We start from the raw sequence: 16,761 nt of genomic DNA, 5'->3' as shown, positions 1-16,761 counted from the left end.
ATCACGAAAACACCGGGTTACAATGAGATTCGAGCAAAACAAACTAAATGAGAGCACTACAAAAATTCGGAAAAAGTCACTTTTCGACCTCGTTTTTGACGCTAAAAATGGGCTTGAAAAATGCGATATCTCAGCTAATATAAGAGCTACGACTTTGCAAACGGCCTCGTTGGATTCAGAATGACGAAACTAAGACAAAACCGTTGGAATTTTTCAGATAGTAGCCATAGAAGCCGAGATATCGACCTTCAAAGTTTGGGTTTTTTCATTTTTCGGTATACCCCCCCGTATCGATTTTTTTCAGAAAAATATTTTTTTTCAAATTCGAACTAACTAAACCAACTGATTGTTCTCATCACCCACATCACGAAAACAGCGGGTTATAATAGGATTCGAGCAGAACTAACTGAATGAGAGCACTTTGAAAATTCGGAAAAAGTCACTTTTCGACCCCGTTTTTGAACCCAAAAATGAGCCACAAAAATGCGAGATCTCAGCTAATATGAGAGCTACGAACTTACCGATGGTCTCGTTGGATTCAGAAGGATAAAACTAAGTCAAAACCGTTGGAATTTTCCCGATAGGGCCCATAGAAGCCGAGATATGAACCTCCAAAGTTAAGGATTTTTCATTTTTAGGGTATACCCCCCCGTATCGAATTTTTCACCAAAAATTGATTTTTTTCGAATTTGAACTAACTATACCAGCGGCTTGTTCCCATCACCTACAACACGAAAACACCGGGTTATAATGAGTTTTGAGAAAAACTAAGGGAATTATAGCACTTTGAAAATGCAAAAAATCGATTTTCTTTAAACCCGAAAATAGCTATAGAAACCCCTATCAGCGGCTTATTCCCATCACCTACATTACGAAAACACCGGGTTTTTACGGAATTCGACGAGAACAAGTGGAATTATAGCACTTTGAAAATTCGGAAAAAAGTCAATTTTCGACCCCGTTTTTGAGCCCAAAAATGGGTCCTAAAAATGCGAGATCTCGGCTAATATGGGAGCTACGACCTTGCGGATGATCTCGTTGGATTCAGAAGGACGAAACTAAGACAAAACCGTTGGAATTTTCCCGATAGGGCCCATAGAAGCCGAGATATGAACCTCCAAAGTTAAGGATTTTTCATTTTTAGGGTATACCCCCCCGTATCGAATTTTTCACCAAAAATTGATTTTTTTCGAATTTGAACTAACTATACCAGCGGCTTGTTCCCATCACCTACAACACGAAAACACCGGGTTATAATGAGTTTTGAGAAAAACTAAGGGAATTATAGCACTTTGAAAATGCAAAAAATCGATTTTCTTTAAACCCGAAAATAGCTATAGAAACCCCTATCAGCGGCTTATTCCCATCACCTACATTACGAAAACACCGGGTTTTTACGGAATTCGACGAGAACAAGTGGAAATATAGCACTTTGAAAATTCGGAAAAAAGTCAATTTTCGACCCCGTTTTTGAGCCCAAAAATGGGTCCTAAAAATGCGAGATCTCAGCTAATATGGGAGCTACGACCTTGCGGATGGTCTCGTTGGATTCAGAAGGACGAAACTAAGACAAAACCGTTGGAATTTTCCCGATAGGGCCCATAGAAGCCGAGATATGAACCTCCAAAGTTAAGGATTTTTCATTTTTAGGGTATACCCCCCCGTATCGAATTTTTCACCAAAAATTGATTTTTTTCGAATTTGAACTAACTATACCAGCGGCTTGTTCCCATCACCTACAACACGAAAACACCGGGTTATAATGAGTTTTGAGAAAAACTAAGGGAATTATAGCACTTTGAAAATGCAAAAAATCGATTTTCTTTAAACCCGAAAATAGCTATAGAAACCCCTATCAGCGGCTTATTCCCATCACCTACATTACGAAAACACCGGGTTTTTACGGAATTCGACGAGAACAAGTGGAAATATAGCACTTTGAAAATTCGGAAAAAAGTCAATTTTCGACCCCGTTTTTGAGCCCAAAAATGGGTCCTAAAAATGCGAGATCTCAGCTAATATGGGAGCTACGACCTTGCGGATGGTCTCGTTGGATTCAGAAGGACGAAACTAAGACAAAACCGTTGGAATTTTCCCGATAGGGCCCATAGAAGCCGAGATATGAACCTCCAAAGTTAAGGATTTTTCATTTTTAGGGTATACCCCCCCGTATCGAATTTTTCACCAAAAATTGATTTTTTTCGAATTTGAACTAACTATACCAGCGGCTTGTTCCCATCACCTACAACACGAAAACACCGGGTTATAATGAGTTTTGAGAAAAACTAAGGGAATTATAGCACTTTGAAAATGCAAAAAATCGATTTTCTTTAAACCCGAAAATAGCTATAGAAACCCCTATCAGCGGCTTGTTCCCATCACCTACAACACGAAAACACCGGGTTATAATGAGTTTTGAGAAAAACTAAGGGAATTATAGCACTTTGAATATGCGAAAAATCGATTTCCTTTAAACCCGAAAATAGCAATAGAAACCCCTATCAGCGGCTTATTCCCATCACCTACATTACGAAAACACCGGGTTATAACGGAATTCGACCAGAACAAGTGGAATTATAGCACTTTGAAAATTCGGAAAAAAGTCAATTTTCGACCCCGTTTTTGAGCCCAAAAATGGGTCCTAAAAAGGCGAGATCTCAGCTAATATGGGAGCTACGACCTTGCGGATGGTCTCGTTGGATTCAGAAGGACGAAACTAAGACAAAACCGTTGGAATTTTCCCGATAGGGCCCATAGAAGCCGAGATATGAACCTCCAAAGTTAAGGATTTTTCATTTTTAGGGTATACCCCCCCGTATCGAATTTTTCACCAAAAATTGATTTTTTTCGAATTTGAACTAACTATACCAGCGGCTTGTTCCCATCACCTACAACACGAAAACACCGGGTTATAATGAGTTTTGAGAAAAACTAAGGGAATTATAGCACTTTGAAAATGCAAAAAATCGATTTTCTTTAAACCCGAAAATAGCTATAGAAACCCCTATCAGCGGCTTATTCCCATCACCTACATTACGAAAACACCGGGTTTTTACGGAATTCGACGAGAACAAGTGGAAATATAGCACTTTGAAAATTCGGAAAAAAGTCAATTTTCGACCCCGTTTTTGAGCCCAAAAATGGGTCCTAAAAATGCGAGATCTCAGCTAATATGGGAGCTACGACCTTGCGGATGGTCTCGTTGGATTCAGAAGGACGAAACTAAGACAAAACCGTTGGAATTTTCCCGATAGGGCCCATAGAAGCCGAGATATGAACCTCCAAAGTTAAGGATTTTTCATTTTTAGGGTATACCCCCCCGTATCGAATTTTTCACCAAAAATTGATTTTTTTCGAATTTGAACTAACTATACCAGCGGCTTGTTCCCATCACCTACAACACGAAAACACCGGGTTATAATGAGTTTTGAGAAAAACTAAGGGAATTATAGCACTTTGAAAATGCAAAAAATCGATTTTCTTTAAACCCGAAAATAGCTATAGAAACCCCTATCAGCGGCTTATTCCCATTACCTACATTACGAAAACACCGGGTTTTTACGGAATTCGACGAGAACAAGTGGAATTATAGCACTTTGAAAATTCGGAAAAAAGTCAATTTTCGACCCCGTTTTTGAGCCCAAAAATGGGTCCTAAAAAGGCGAGATCTCAGCTAATATGGGAGCTACGACCTTGCGGATGGTCTCGTTGGATTCAGAAGGACGAAACTAAGTCAAAACCGTTGGAATTTTCCCGATAGGGCCCATAGAAGCCGAGATATGAACCTCCAAAGTTAAGGATTTTTCATTTTTAGGGTGTACCCCCCCGTATCGAATTTTTCACCAAAAATTGATTTTTTTCGAATTTGAACTAACTATACCAGCGGCTTGTTCCCATCACCTACAACACGAAAACACCGGGTTATAATGAGTTTTGAGAAAAACTAAGGGAATTATAGCACTTTGAAAATGCAAAAAATCGATTTTCTTTTAACCCGAAAATAGCTATAGAAACCCCTATCAGCGGCTTATTCCCATCACCTACATTACGAAAACACCGGGTTATAACGGAATTCGACGAGAACAAGTGGAATTATAGCACTTTGAAAATTCGGAAAAAAGTCAATTTCCGACCCCGTTTTTGAGCCCAAAAATGGGTCCTAAAAATGCGAGATCTCAGCTAATATGGGAGCTACGACCTTGCGGATGGTCTCGTTGGATTCAGAAGGACGAAACTAAGTCAAAACCGTTGGAATTTTCCCGATAGGGCCCATAGAAGCCGAGATATGAACCTCCAAAGTTAAGGATTTTTCATTTTTAGGGTATACCCCCCCGTATCGAATTTTTCACCAAAAATTGATTTTTTTCGAATTTGAACTAACTATACCAGCGGCTTGTTCCCATCACCTACAACACGAAAACACCGGGTTATAATGAGTTTTGAGAAAAACTAAGGGAATTATAGCACTTTGAATATGCGAAAAATCGATTTCCTTTAAACCCGAAAATAGCATTAGAAACCCCTATCAGCGGCTTATTCCCATCACCTACATTACGAAAACACCGGGTTTTAACGGAATTCGACGAGAACAAGTGGAATTATAGCACTTTGAAAATTCGGAAAAAAGTCAATTTCCGACCCCGTTTTTGAGCCCAAAAATGGGTCCTAAAAATGCGAGATCTCAGCTAATATGGGAGCTACGACCTTGCGGATGGTCTCGTTGGATTCAGAAGGACGAAACTAAGTCAAAACCGTTGGAATTTTCCCGATAGGGCCCATAGAAGCCGAGATATGAACCTCCAAAGTTAAGGATTTTTCATTTTTAGGGTATACCCCCCCGTATCGAATTTTTCACCAAAAATTGATTTTTTTCGAATTTGAACTAACTATACCAGCGGCTTGTTCCCATCACCTACAACACGAAAACACCGGGTTATAATGAGTTTTGAGAAAAACTAAGGGAATTATAGCACTTTGAATATGCGAAAAATCGATTTCCTTTAAACCCGAAAATAGCATTAGAAACCCCTATCAGCGGCTTATTCCCATCACCTACATTACGAAAACACCGGGTTTTAACGGAATTCGACGAGAACAAGTGGAATTATAGCACTTTGAAAATTCGGAAAAAAGTCAATTTCCGACCCCGTTTTTGAGCCCAAAAATGGGTCCTAAAAATGCGAGATCTCAGCTAATATGGGAGCTACGACCTTGCGGATGGTCTCGTTGGATTCAGAAGGACGAAACTAAGTCAAAACCGTTGGAATTTTCCCGATAGGGCCCATAGAAGCCGAGATATGAACCTCCAAAGTTAAGGATTTTTCATTTTTAGGGTATACCCCCCCGTATCGAATTTTTCACCAAAAATTGATTTTTTTCGAATTTGAACTAACTATACCAGCGGCTTGTTCCCATCACCTACAACACGAAAACACCGGGTTATAATGAGTTTTGAGAAAAACTAAGGGAATTATAGCACTTTGAATATGCGAAAAATCGATTTCCTTTAAACCCGAAAATAGCATTAGAAACCCCTATCAGCGGCTTATTCCCATCACCTACATTACGAAAACACCGGGTTTTAACGGAATTCGACGAGAACAAGTGGAATTATAGCACTTTGAAAATTCGGAAAAAAGTCAATTTCCGACCCCGTTTTTGAGCCCAAAAATGGGTCCTAAAAATGCGAGATCTCAGCTAATATGGGAGCTACGACCTTGCGGATGGTCTCGTTGGATTCAGAAGGACGAAACTAAGTCAAAACCGTTGGAATTTTCCCGATAGGGCCCATAGAAGCCGAGATATGAACCTCCAAAGTTAAGGATTTTTCATTTTTAGGGTATACCCCCCCGTATCGAATTTTTCACCAAAAATTGATTTTTTTCGAATTTGAACTAACTATACCAGCGGCTTGTTCCCATCACCTACAACACGAAAACACCGGGTTATAATGAGTTTTGAGAAAAACTAAGGGAATTATAGCACTTTGAATATGCGAAAAATCGATTTCCTTTAAACCCGAAAATAGCATTAGAAACCCCTATCAGCGGCTTATTCCCATCACCTACATTACGAAAACACCGGGTTTTAACGGAATTCGACGAGAACAAGTGGAATTATAGCACTTTGAAAATTCGGAAAAAAGTCAATTTCCGACCCCGTTTTTGAGCCCAAAAATGGGTCCTAAAAATGCGAGATCTCAGCTAATATGGGAGCTACGACCTTGCGGATGGTCTCGTTGGATTCAGAAGGACGAAACTAAGTCAAAACCGTTGGAATTTTCCCGATAGGGCCCATAGAAGCCGAGATATGAACCTCCAAAGTTAAGGATTTTTCATTTTTAGGGTATACCCCCCCGTATCGAATTTTTCACCAAAAATTGATTTTTTTCGAATTTGAACTAACTATACCAGCGGCTTGTTCCCATCACCTACAACACGAAAACACCGGGTTATAATGAGTTTTGAGAAAAACTAAGGGAATTATAGCACTTTGAATATGCGAAAAATCGCTTTCCTTTAAACCCGAAAATAGCATTAGAAACCCCTATCAGCGGCTTATTCCCATCACCTACATTACGAAAACACCGGGTTTTAACGGAATTCGACGAGAACAAGTGGAATTATAGCACTTTGAAAATTCGGAAAAAAGTCAATTTCCGACCCCGTTTTTGAGCCCAAAAATGGGTCCTAAAAATGCGAGATCTCAGCTAATATGGGAGCTACGACCTTGCGGATGGTCTCGTTGGATTCAGAAGGACGAAACTAAGTCAAAACCGTTGGAATTTTCCCGATAGGGCCCATAGAAGCCGAGATATGAACCTTCAAAGTTAAGGATTTTTCATTTTTAGGGTATACCCCCCCGTATCGAATTTTTCACCAAAAATTGATTTTTTTCGAATTTGAACTAACTATACCAGCGGCTTGTTCCCATCACCTACAACACGAAAACACCGGGTTATAATGAGTTTTGAGAAAAACTAAGGGAATTATAGCACTTTGAAAATGCGAAAAATCGATTTTCTTTAAACTCGAAAATAGCTATAGAAACCCCTATCAGCGGCTTATTTCCATCACCTACATTACGAAAACACCGGGTTTTAACGGAATTCGACGAGAACAAGTGGAATTATAGCACTTTGAAAATTCGGAAAAAAGTCAATTTCCGACCCCGTTTTTGAGCCCAAAAATGGGTCCTAAAAATGCAAGATCTCAGCTAATATGGGAGCTACGACCTTGCGGATGGTCTCGTTGGATTCAGAAGGACGAAACTAAGTCAAAACCGTTGGAATTTTCCCGATAGGGCCCATAGAAGCCGAGATATGAACCTTCAAAGTTAAGGATTTTTCATTTTTAGGGTATACCCCCCCGTATCGAATTTTTCACCAAAAATTGATTTTTTTCGAATTTGAACTAACTATACCAGCGGCTTGTTCCCATCACCTACAACACGAAAACACCGGGTTATAATGAGTTTTGAGAAAAACTAAGGGAATTATAGCACTTTGAATATGCGAAAAATCGATTTCCTTTAAACCCGAAAATAGCATTAGAAACCCCTATCAGCGGCTTATTCCCATCACCTACATTACGAAAACACCGGGTTTTAACGGAATTCGACGAGAACAAGTGGAATTATAGCACTTTGAAAATTCGGAAAAAAGTCAATTTCCGACCCCGTTTTTGAGCCCAAAAATGGGTCCTAAAAATGCAAGATCTCAGCTAATATGGGAGCTACGACCTTGCGGATGGTCTCGTTGGATTCAGAAGGACGAAACTAAGTCAAAACCGTTGGAATTTTCCCGATAGGGCCCATAGAAGCCGAGATATGAACCTCCAAAGTTAAGGATTTTTCATTTTTAGGGTATACCCCCCCGTATCGAATTTTTCACCAAAAATTGATTTTTTTCGAATTTGAACTAACTATACCAGCGGCTTGTTACCATCACCTACAACACGAAAACACCGGGTTATAATGAGTTTTGAGAAAAACTAAGGGAATTATAGCACTTTGAAAATGCGAAAAATCGATTTTCTTTAAACCCGAAAATAGCTATAGAAACCCCTATCAGCGGCTTATTCCCATCACCTACATTACGAAAACACCGGGTTTTAACGGAATTCGACGAGAACAAGTGGAATTATAGCACTCTGAAAAATCGGAAAAAAAGTCAATTTTCGACCCCGTTTTTGAGCCCAAAAATGGGTCCTAAAAATGCAAGATCTCAGCTAATATGGGAGCTACGACCTTGCGGATGGTCTCGTTGGATTCAGAAGGACGAAACTAAGTCAAAACCGTTGGAATTTTCCCGATAGGGCCCATAGAAGCCGAGATATGAACCTCCAAAGTTAAGGATTTTTCATTTTTAGGGTATACCCCCCCGTATCGAATTTTTCACCAAAAATTGATTTTTTTCGAATTTGAACTAACTATACCAGCGGCTTGTTCCCATCACCTACAACACGAAAACACCGGGTTATAATGAGTTTTGAGAAAAACTAAGGGAATTATAGCACTTTGAATATGCGAAAAATCGATTTCCTTTAAACCCGAAAATAGCATTAGAAACCCCTATCAGCGGCTTATTCCCATCACCTACATTACGAAAACACCGGGTTTTAACGGAATTCGACGAGAACAAGTGGAATTATAGCACTTTGAAAATTCGGAAAAAAGTCAATTTCCGACCCCGTTTTTGAGCCCAAAAATGGGTCCTAAAAATGCAAGATCTCAGCTAATATGGGAGCTACGACCTTGCGGATGGTCTCGTTGGATTCAGAAGGACGAAACTAAGTCAAAACCGTTGGAATTTTCCCGATAGGGCCCATAGAAGCCGAGATATGAACCTCCAAATTTAAGGATTTTTCATTTTTAGGGTATACCCCCCCGTATCGAATTTTTCACCAAAAATTGATTTTTTTCGAATTTGAACTAACTATACCAGCGGCTTGTTCCCATCACCTACAACACGAAAACACCGGGTTATAATGAGTTTTGAGAAAAACTAAGGGAATTATAGCACTTTGAAAATGCGAAAAATCGATTTTCTTTAAACCCGAGAATAGCATTAGAAACCCCTATCAGCGGCTTATTCCCATCACCTACATTACGAAAACACCGGGTTTTAACGGAATTCGACGAGAACAAGTGGAATTATAGCACTTTGAAAATTCGGAAAAAAGTCAATTTTCGACCCCGTTTTTGAGCCCAAAAATGGGTCCTAAAAATGCGAGATCTCAGCTAATATGGGAGCTACGACCTTGCGGATGGTCTCGTTGGATTCAGAAGGACGAAACTAAGTCAAAACCGTTGGAATTTTCCCGATAGGGCCCATAGAAGCCGAGATATGAACCTCCAAATTTAAGGATTTTTCATTTTTAGGGTATACCCCCCCGTATCGAATTTTTCACCAAAAATTGATTTTTTTCGAATTTGAACTAACTATACCAGCGGCTTGTTCCCATCACCTACAACACGAAAACACCGGGTTATAATGAGTTTTGAGAAAAACTAAGGGAATTATAGCACTTTGAATATGCGAAAAATCGATTTCCTTTAAACCCGAAAATAGCATTAGAAACCCCTATCAGCGGCTTATTCCCATCACCTACATTACGAAAACACCGGGTTTTAACGGAATTCGACGAGAACAAGTGGAATTATAGCACTTTGAAAATTCGGAAAAAAGTCAATTTCCGACCCCGTTTTTGAGCCCAAAAATGGGTCCTAAAAATGCGAGATCTCAGCTAATATGGGAGCTACGACCTTGCGGATGGTCTCGTTGGATTCAGAAGGACGAAACTAAGTCAAAACCGTTGGAATACACATCTCGTGAGAGTATAGAAGCCGAGATATGAACCTCCAAAGTTAAGGATTTTTCATTTTTAGGGTATACCCCCCCGTATCGAATTTTTCACCAAAAATTGATTTTTTTCGAATTTGAACTAACTATACCAGCGGCTTGTTCCCATCACCTACAACACGAAAACACCGGGTTATAATGAGTTTTGAGAAAAACTAAGGGAATTATAGCACTTTGAATATGCGAAAAATCGATTTCCTTTAAACCCGAAAATAGCATTAGAAACCCCTATCAGCGGCTTATTCCCATCACCTACATTACGAAAACACCGGGTTTTAACGGAATTCGACGAGAACAAGTGGAATTATAGCACTTTGAAAATTCGGAAAAAAGTCAATTTCCGACCCCGTTTTTGAGCCCAAAAATGGGTCCTAAAAATGCGAGATCTCAGCTAATATGGGAGCTACGACCTTGCGGATGGTCTCGTTGGATTCAGAAGGACGAAACTAAGTCAAAACCGTTGGAATTTTCCCGATAGGGCCCATAGAAGCCGAGATATGAACCTCCAAAGTTAAGGATTTTTCATTTTTAGGGTATACCCCCCCGTATCGAATTTTTCACCAAAAATTGATTTTTTTCGAATTTGAACTAACTATACCAGCGGCTTGTTCCCATCACCTACAACACGAAAACACCGGGTTATAATGAGTTTTGAGAAAAACTAAGGGAATTATAGCACTTTGAATATGCGAAAAATCGATTTCCTTTAAACCCGAAAATAGCATTAGAAACCCCTATCAGCGGCTTATTCCCATCACCTACATTACGAAAACACCGGGTTTTAACGGAATTCGACGAGAACAAGTGGAATTATAGCACTTTGAAAATTCGGAAAAAAGTCAATTTCCGACCCCGTTTTTGAGCCCAAAAATGGGTCCTAAAAATGCGAGATCTCAGCTAATATGGGAGCTACGACCTTGCGGATGGTCTCGTTGTATTCAGAAGGACGAAACTAAGTCAAAACCGTTGGAATTTTCCCGATAGGGCCCATAGAAGCCGAGATATGAACTTCCAAAGTTAAGGATTTTTCATTTTAGGGTATACCCCCCGTATCGAATTTTTCACCAAAAATTGATTTTTTTCGAATTTGAACTAACTATACCAGCGGCTTGTTCCCATCACCTACAACACGAAAACACCGGGTTATAATGAGTTTTGAGAAAAACTAAGGGAATTATAGCACTTTGAAAATGCGAAAAATCGATTTTCTTTAAACCCGAAAATAGCTATAGAAACCCCTATCAGCGGCTTATTCCCATCACCTACATTACGAAAAACACCGGGTTTTAACGGAATTCGACGAGAACAAGTGGAATTATAGCACTTTGAAAATTCGGAAAAAAGTCAATTTTCGACCCCGTTTTTGAGCCCAAAAATGGGTCCTAAAAATGCGAGATCTCAGCTAATATGGGAGCTACGACCTTGCGGATGGTCTCGTTGGATTCAGAAGGACGAAACTAAGTCAAAACCGTTGGAATTTTCCCGATAGGGCCCATAGAAGCCGAGATATGAACCTCCAAAGTTAAGGATTTTTCATTTTTAGGGTATACCCCCCCGTATCGAATTTTTCACCAAAAATTGATTTTTTTCGAATTTGAACTAACTATACCAGCGGCTTGTTCCCATCACCTACAACACGAAAACACCGGGTTATAATGAGTTTTGAGAAAAACTAAGGGAATTATAGCACTTTGAATATGCGAAAAATCGATTTCCTTTAAACCCGAAAATAGCATTAGAAACCCCTATCAGCGGCTTATTCCCATCACCTACATTACGAAAACACCGGGTTTTAACGGAATTCGACGAGAACAAGTGGAATTATAGCACTTTGAAAATTCGGAAAAAAGTCAATTTCCGACCCCGTTTTTGAGCCCAAAAATGGGTCCTAAAAATGCAAGATCTCAGCTAATATGGGAGCTACGACCTTGCGGATGGTCTCGTTGGATTCAGAAGGACGAAACTAAGTCAAAACCGTTGGAATTTTCCCGATAGGGCCCATAGAAGCCGAGATATGAACCTCCAAAGTTAAGGATTTTTCATTTTTAGGGTATACCCCCCCGTATCGAATTTTTCACCAAAAATTGATTTTTTTCGAATTTGAACTTACTATACCAGCGGCTTGTTCCCATCACCTACAACACGAAAACACCGGGTTATAATGAGTTTTGAGAAAAACTAAGGGAATTATAGCACTTTGAAAATGCGAAAAATCGATTTTCTTTAAACCCGAAAATAGCTATAGAAACCCCTATCAGCGGCTTATTCCCATCACCTACATTACGAAAACACCGGGTTTTAACGGAATTCGACGAGAACAAGTGGAATTATAGCACTTTGAAAATTCGGAAAAAAGTCAATTTTCGACCCCGTTTTTGAGCCCAAAAATGGGTCCTAAAAATGCGAGATCTCAGCTAATATGGGAGCTACGACCTTGCGGATGGTCTCGTTGGATTCAGAAGGACGAAACTAAGTCAAAACCGTTGGAATTTTCCCGATAGGGCCCATAGAAGCCGAGATATGAACCTCCAAATTTAAGGATTTTTCATTTTTAGGGTATACCCCCCCGTATCGAATTTTTCACCAAAAATTGATTTTTTTCGAATTTGAACTAACTATACCAGCGGCTTGTTCCCATCACCTACAACACGAAAACACCGGGTTATAATGAGTTTTGAGAAAAACTAAGGGAATTATAGCACTTTGAATATGCGAAAAATCGATTTCCTTTAAACCCGAAAATAGCATTAGAAACCCCTATCAGCGGCTTATTCCCATCACCTACATTACGAAAACACCGGGTTTTAACGGAATTCGACGAGAACAAGTGGAATTATAGCACTTTGAAAATTCGGAAAAAAGTCAATTTCCGACCCCGTTTTTGAGCCCAAAAATGGGTCCTAAAAATGCGAGATCTCAGCTAATATGGGAGCTACGACCTTGCGGATGGTCTCGTTGTATTCAGAAGGACGAAACTAAGTCAAAACCGTTGGAATTTTCCCGATAGGGCCCATAGAAGCCGAGATATGAACCTCCAAAGTTAAGGATTTTTCATTTTTAGGGTATACCCCCCCGTATCGAATTTTTCACCAAAAATTGATTTTTTTCGAATTTGAACTAACTATACCAGCGGCTTGTTCCCATCACCTACAACACGAAAACACCGGGTTATAATGAGTTTTGAGAAAAACTAAGGGAATTATAGCACTTTGAAAATGCGAAAAATCGATTTTCTTTAAACCCGAGAATAGCATTAGAAACCCCTATCAGCGGCTTATTCCCATCACCTACATTACGAAAACACCGGGTTTTAACGGAATTCGACGAGAACAAGTGGAATTATAGCACTTTGAAAATTCGGAAAAAAGTCAATTTTCGACCCCGTTTTTGAGCCCAAAAATGGGTCCTAAAAATGCAAGATCTCAGCTAATATGGGAGCTACGACCTTGCGGATGGTCTCGTTGGATTCAGAAGGACGAAACTAAGTCAAAACCGTTGGAATTTTCCCGATAGGGCCCATAGAAGCCGAGATATGAACCTCCAAATTTAAGGATTTTTCATTTTTAGGGTATACCCCCCCGTATCGAATTTTTCACCAAAAATTGATTTTTTTCGAATTTGAACTAACTATACCAGCGGCTTGTTCCCATCACCTACAACACGAAAACACCGGGTTATAATGAGTTTTGAGAAAAACTAAGGGAATTATAGCACTTTGAATATGCGAAAAATCGATTTCCTTTAAACCCGAAAATAGCATTAGAAACCCCTATCAGCGGCTTATTCCCATCACCTACATTACGAAAACACCGGGTTTTAACGGAATTCGACGAGAACAAGTGGAATTATAGCACTTTGAAAATTCGGAAAAAAGTCAATTTCCGACCCCGTTTTTGAGCCCAAAAATGGGTCCTAAAAATGCAAGATCTCAGCTAATATGGGAGCTACGACCTTGCGGATGGTCTCGTTGGATTCAGAAGGACGAAACTAAGTCAAAACCGTTGGAATTTTCCCGATAGGGCCCATAGAAGCCGAGATATGAACCTCCAAAGTTAAGGATTTTTCATTTTTAGGGTATACCCCCCCGTATCGAATTTTTCACCAAAAATTGATTTTTTTCGAATTTGAACTTACTATACCAGCGGCTTGTTCCCATCACCTACAACACGAAAACACCGGGTTATAATGAGTTTTGAGAAAAACTAAGGGAATTATAGCACTTTGAAAATGCGAAAAATCGATTTCCTTTAAACCCGAAAATAGCAATAGAAACCCCTATCAGCGGCTTATTCCCATCACCTACATTACGAAAACACCGGGTTTTAACGGAATTCGACCAGAACAAGTGGAATTATAGCACTTTGAAAATTCGGAAAAAGTCACTTTTCGACCTCGTTTTTGAGCCCAAAAATGGGTCCTAAAAATGCAAGATCTCAGCTAATATGGGAGCTACGACCTTGCGGATGGTCTCGTTGGATTCAGAAGGACGAAACTAAGTCAAAACCGTTGGAATTTTCCCGATAGGGCCCATAGAAGCCGAGATATGAACCTCCAAAGTTAAGGATTTTTCATTTTTAGGGTATACCCCCCCGTATCGAATTTTTCACCAAAAATTGATTTTTTTCGAATTTGAACTAACTATATTAGCGGCTTGTTCCCATCACCTACAACACGAAAACACCGGGTTATAATGAGTTTTGAGAAAAACTAAGGGAATTATAGCACTTTGAAAATGCGAAAAATCGATTTTCTTTAAACCCGAAAATAGCTATAGAAACCCCTATCAGCGGCTTATTCCCATCACCTACATTACGAAAACACCGGGTTTTAACGGAATTCGACGAGAACAAGTGGAATTATAGCACTTTGAAAATTCGGAAAAAAGTCAATTTTCGACCCCGTTTTTGAGCCCAAAAATGGGTCCTAAAAATGCAAGATCTCAGCTAATATGGGAGCTACGACCTTGCGGATGGTCTCGTTGGATTCAGAAGGACGAAACTAAGTCAAAACCGTTGGAATTTTCCCGATAGGGCCCATAGAAGCCGAGATATGAACCTCCAAATTTAAGGATTTTTCATTTTTAGGGTATACCCCCCCGTATCGAATTTTTCACCAAAAATTGATTTTTTTCGAATTTGAACTAACTATACCAGCGGCTTGTTCCCATCACCTACAACACGAAAACACCGGGTTATAATGAGTTTTGAGAAAAACTAAGGGAATTATAGCACTTTGAAAATGCGAAAAATCGATTTTCTTTAAACCCGAAAATAGCTATAGAAACCCCTATCAGCGGCTTATTCCCATCACCTACATTACGAAAACACCGGGTTTTAACGGAATTCGACGAGAACAAGTGGAATTATAGCACTCTGAAAAATCGGAAAAAAGTCACTTTTCGACCTCGTTTTTGAGCCCAAAAATGGGTCCTAAAAATGCAAGATCTCAGCTAATATGGGAGCTACGACCTTGCGGATGGTCTCGTTGGATTCAGAAGGACGAAACTAAGTCAAAACCGTTGGAATTTTCCCGATAGGGCCCATAGAAGCCGAGATATGAACCTCCAAAGTTAAGGATTTTTCATTTTTAGGGTATACCCCCCCGTATCGAATTTTTCACCAAAAATTGATTTTTTTCGAATTTGAACTAACTATATTAGCGGCTTGTTCCCATCACCTACAACACGAAAACACCGGGTTATAATGAGTTTTGAGAAAAACTAAGGGAATTATAGCACTTTGAAAATGCGAAAAATCGATTTTCTTTAAACCCGAAAATAGCTATAGAAACCCCTATCAGCGGCTTATTCCCATCACCTACATTACGAAAACACCGGGTTTTAACGGAATTCGACCAGAACAAGTGGAATTATAGCACTTTGAAAATTCGGAAAAAGTCACTTTTCGACCTCGTTTTTGAGCCCAAAAATGGGTCCTAAAAATGCAAGATCTCAGCTAATATGGGAGCTACGACCTTGCGGATGGTCTCGTTGGATTCAGAAGGACGAAACTAAGTCAAAACCGTTGGAATTTTCCCGATAGGGCCCATAGAAGCCGAGATATGAACCTCCAAAGTTAAGGATTTTTCATTTTTAGGGTATACCCCCCCGTATCGAATTTTTCACCAAAAATTGATTTTTTTCGAATTTGAACTAACTATATTAGCGGCTTGTTCCCATCACCTACAACACGAAAACACCGGGTTATAATGAGTTTTGAGAAAAACTAAGGGAATTATAGCACTTTGAAAATGCGAAAAATCGATTTTCTTTAAACCCGAAAATAGCTATAGAAACCCCTATCAGCGGCTTATTCCCATCACCTACATTACGAAAACACCGGGTTTTAACGGAATTCGACGAGAACAAGTGGAATTATAGCACTTTAAAAATTCGGAAAAAAGTCAATTTTCGACCCCGTTTTTGAGCCCAAAAATGGGTCCTAAAAATGCAAGATCTCAGCTAATATGGGAGCTACGACCTTGCGGATGGTCTCGTTGGATTCAGAAGGACGAAACTAAGTCAAAACCGTTGGAATTTTCCCGATAGGGCCCATAGAAGCCGAGATATGAACCTCCAAATTTAAGGATTTTTCATTTTTAGGGTATACCCCCCCGTATCGAATTTTTCACCAAAAATTGATTTTTTTCGAATTTGAACTAACTATACCAGCGGCTTGTTCCCATCACCTACAACACGAAAACACCGGGTTATAATGAGTTTTGAGAAAAACTAAGGGAATTATAGCACTTTGAAAATGCGAAAAATCGATTTTCTTTAAACCCGAAAATAGCTATAGAAACCCCTATCAGCGGCTTATTCCCATCACCTACATTACGAAAACACCGGGTTTTAACGGAATTCGACGAGAACAAGTGGAATTATAGCACTCTGAAAAATC

At 39.6% G+C, this 16,761-nt stretch overlaps 1 protein-coding gene and 1 long non-coding RNA gene across 19 annotated transcripts in view; one reads left to right on the top strand and one right to left on the bottom strand.

Moving 5' to 3' along the window:
• Positions 1 to 16,761, top strand: part of LOC126742589 (uncharacterized) — a 182,786-nt gene that overhangs the window by 27,196 nt on the left and 138,829 nt on the right. The gene's annotated exons all lie outside the window — the stretch shown is intronic.
• Positions 499 to 14,170, bottom strand: LOC126742591 (uncharacterized). Of its 4 annotated transcripts, XR_007662612.1 has the most exons (4): positions 14,022 to 14,170; positions 4,041 to 4,406; positions 2,523 to 3,028; positions 1,446 to 1,876 (listed from the first exon to the last, which is right to left on the bottom strand). It is a non-coding gene; the product is annotated as an uncharacterized LOC126742591 (long non-coding RNA). The 4 variants fall into 4 exon arrangements; XR_007662614.1 differs by lacking the exons at positions 1,446 to 1,876; positions 14,022 to 14,170 and adding an exon at positions 499 to 864 and having other exon boundaries at positions 4,041 to 4,463; XR_007662613.1 differs by lacking the exons at positions 1,446 to 1,876; positions 14,022 to 14,170 and adding an exon at positions 1,044 to 1,370 and having other exon boundaries at positions 4,041 to 4,463.

Source organism: Anthonomus grandis, chromosome 11, assembly GCF_022605725.1.
Source record: "Anthonomus grandis grandis chromosome 11, icAntGran1.3, whole genome shotgun sequence".
In the NCBI taxonomy this organism is placed as follows: domain Eukaryota; kingdom Metazoa; phylum Arthropoda; class Insecta; order Coleoptera; family Curculionidae; genus Anthonomus; species Anthonomus grandis.
This window is presented reverse-complemented; position numbering and strand designations above follow the sequence as displayed.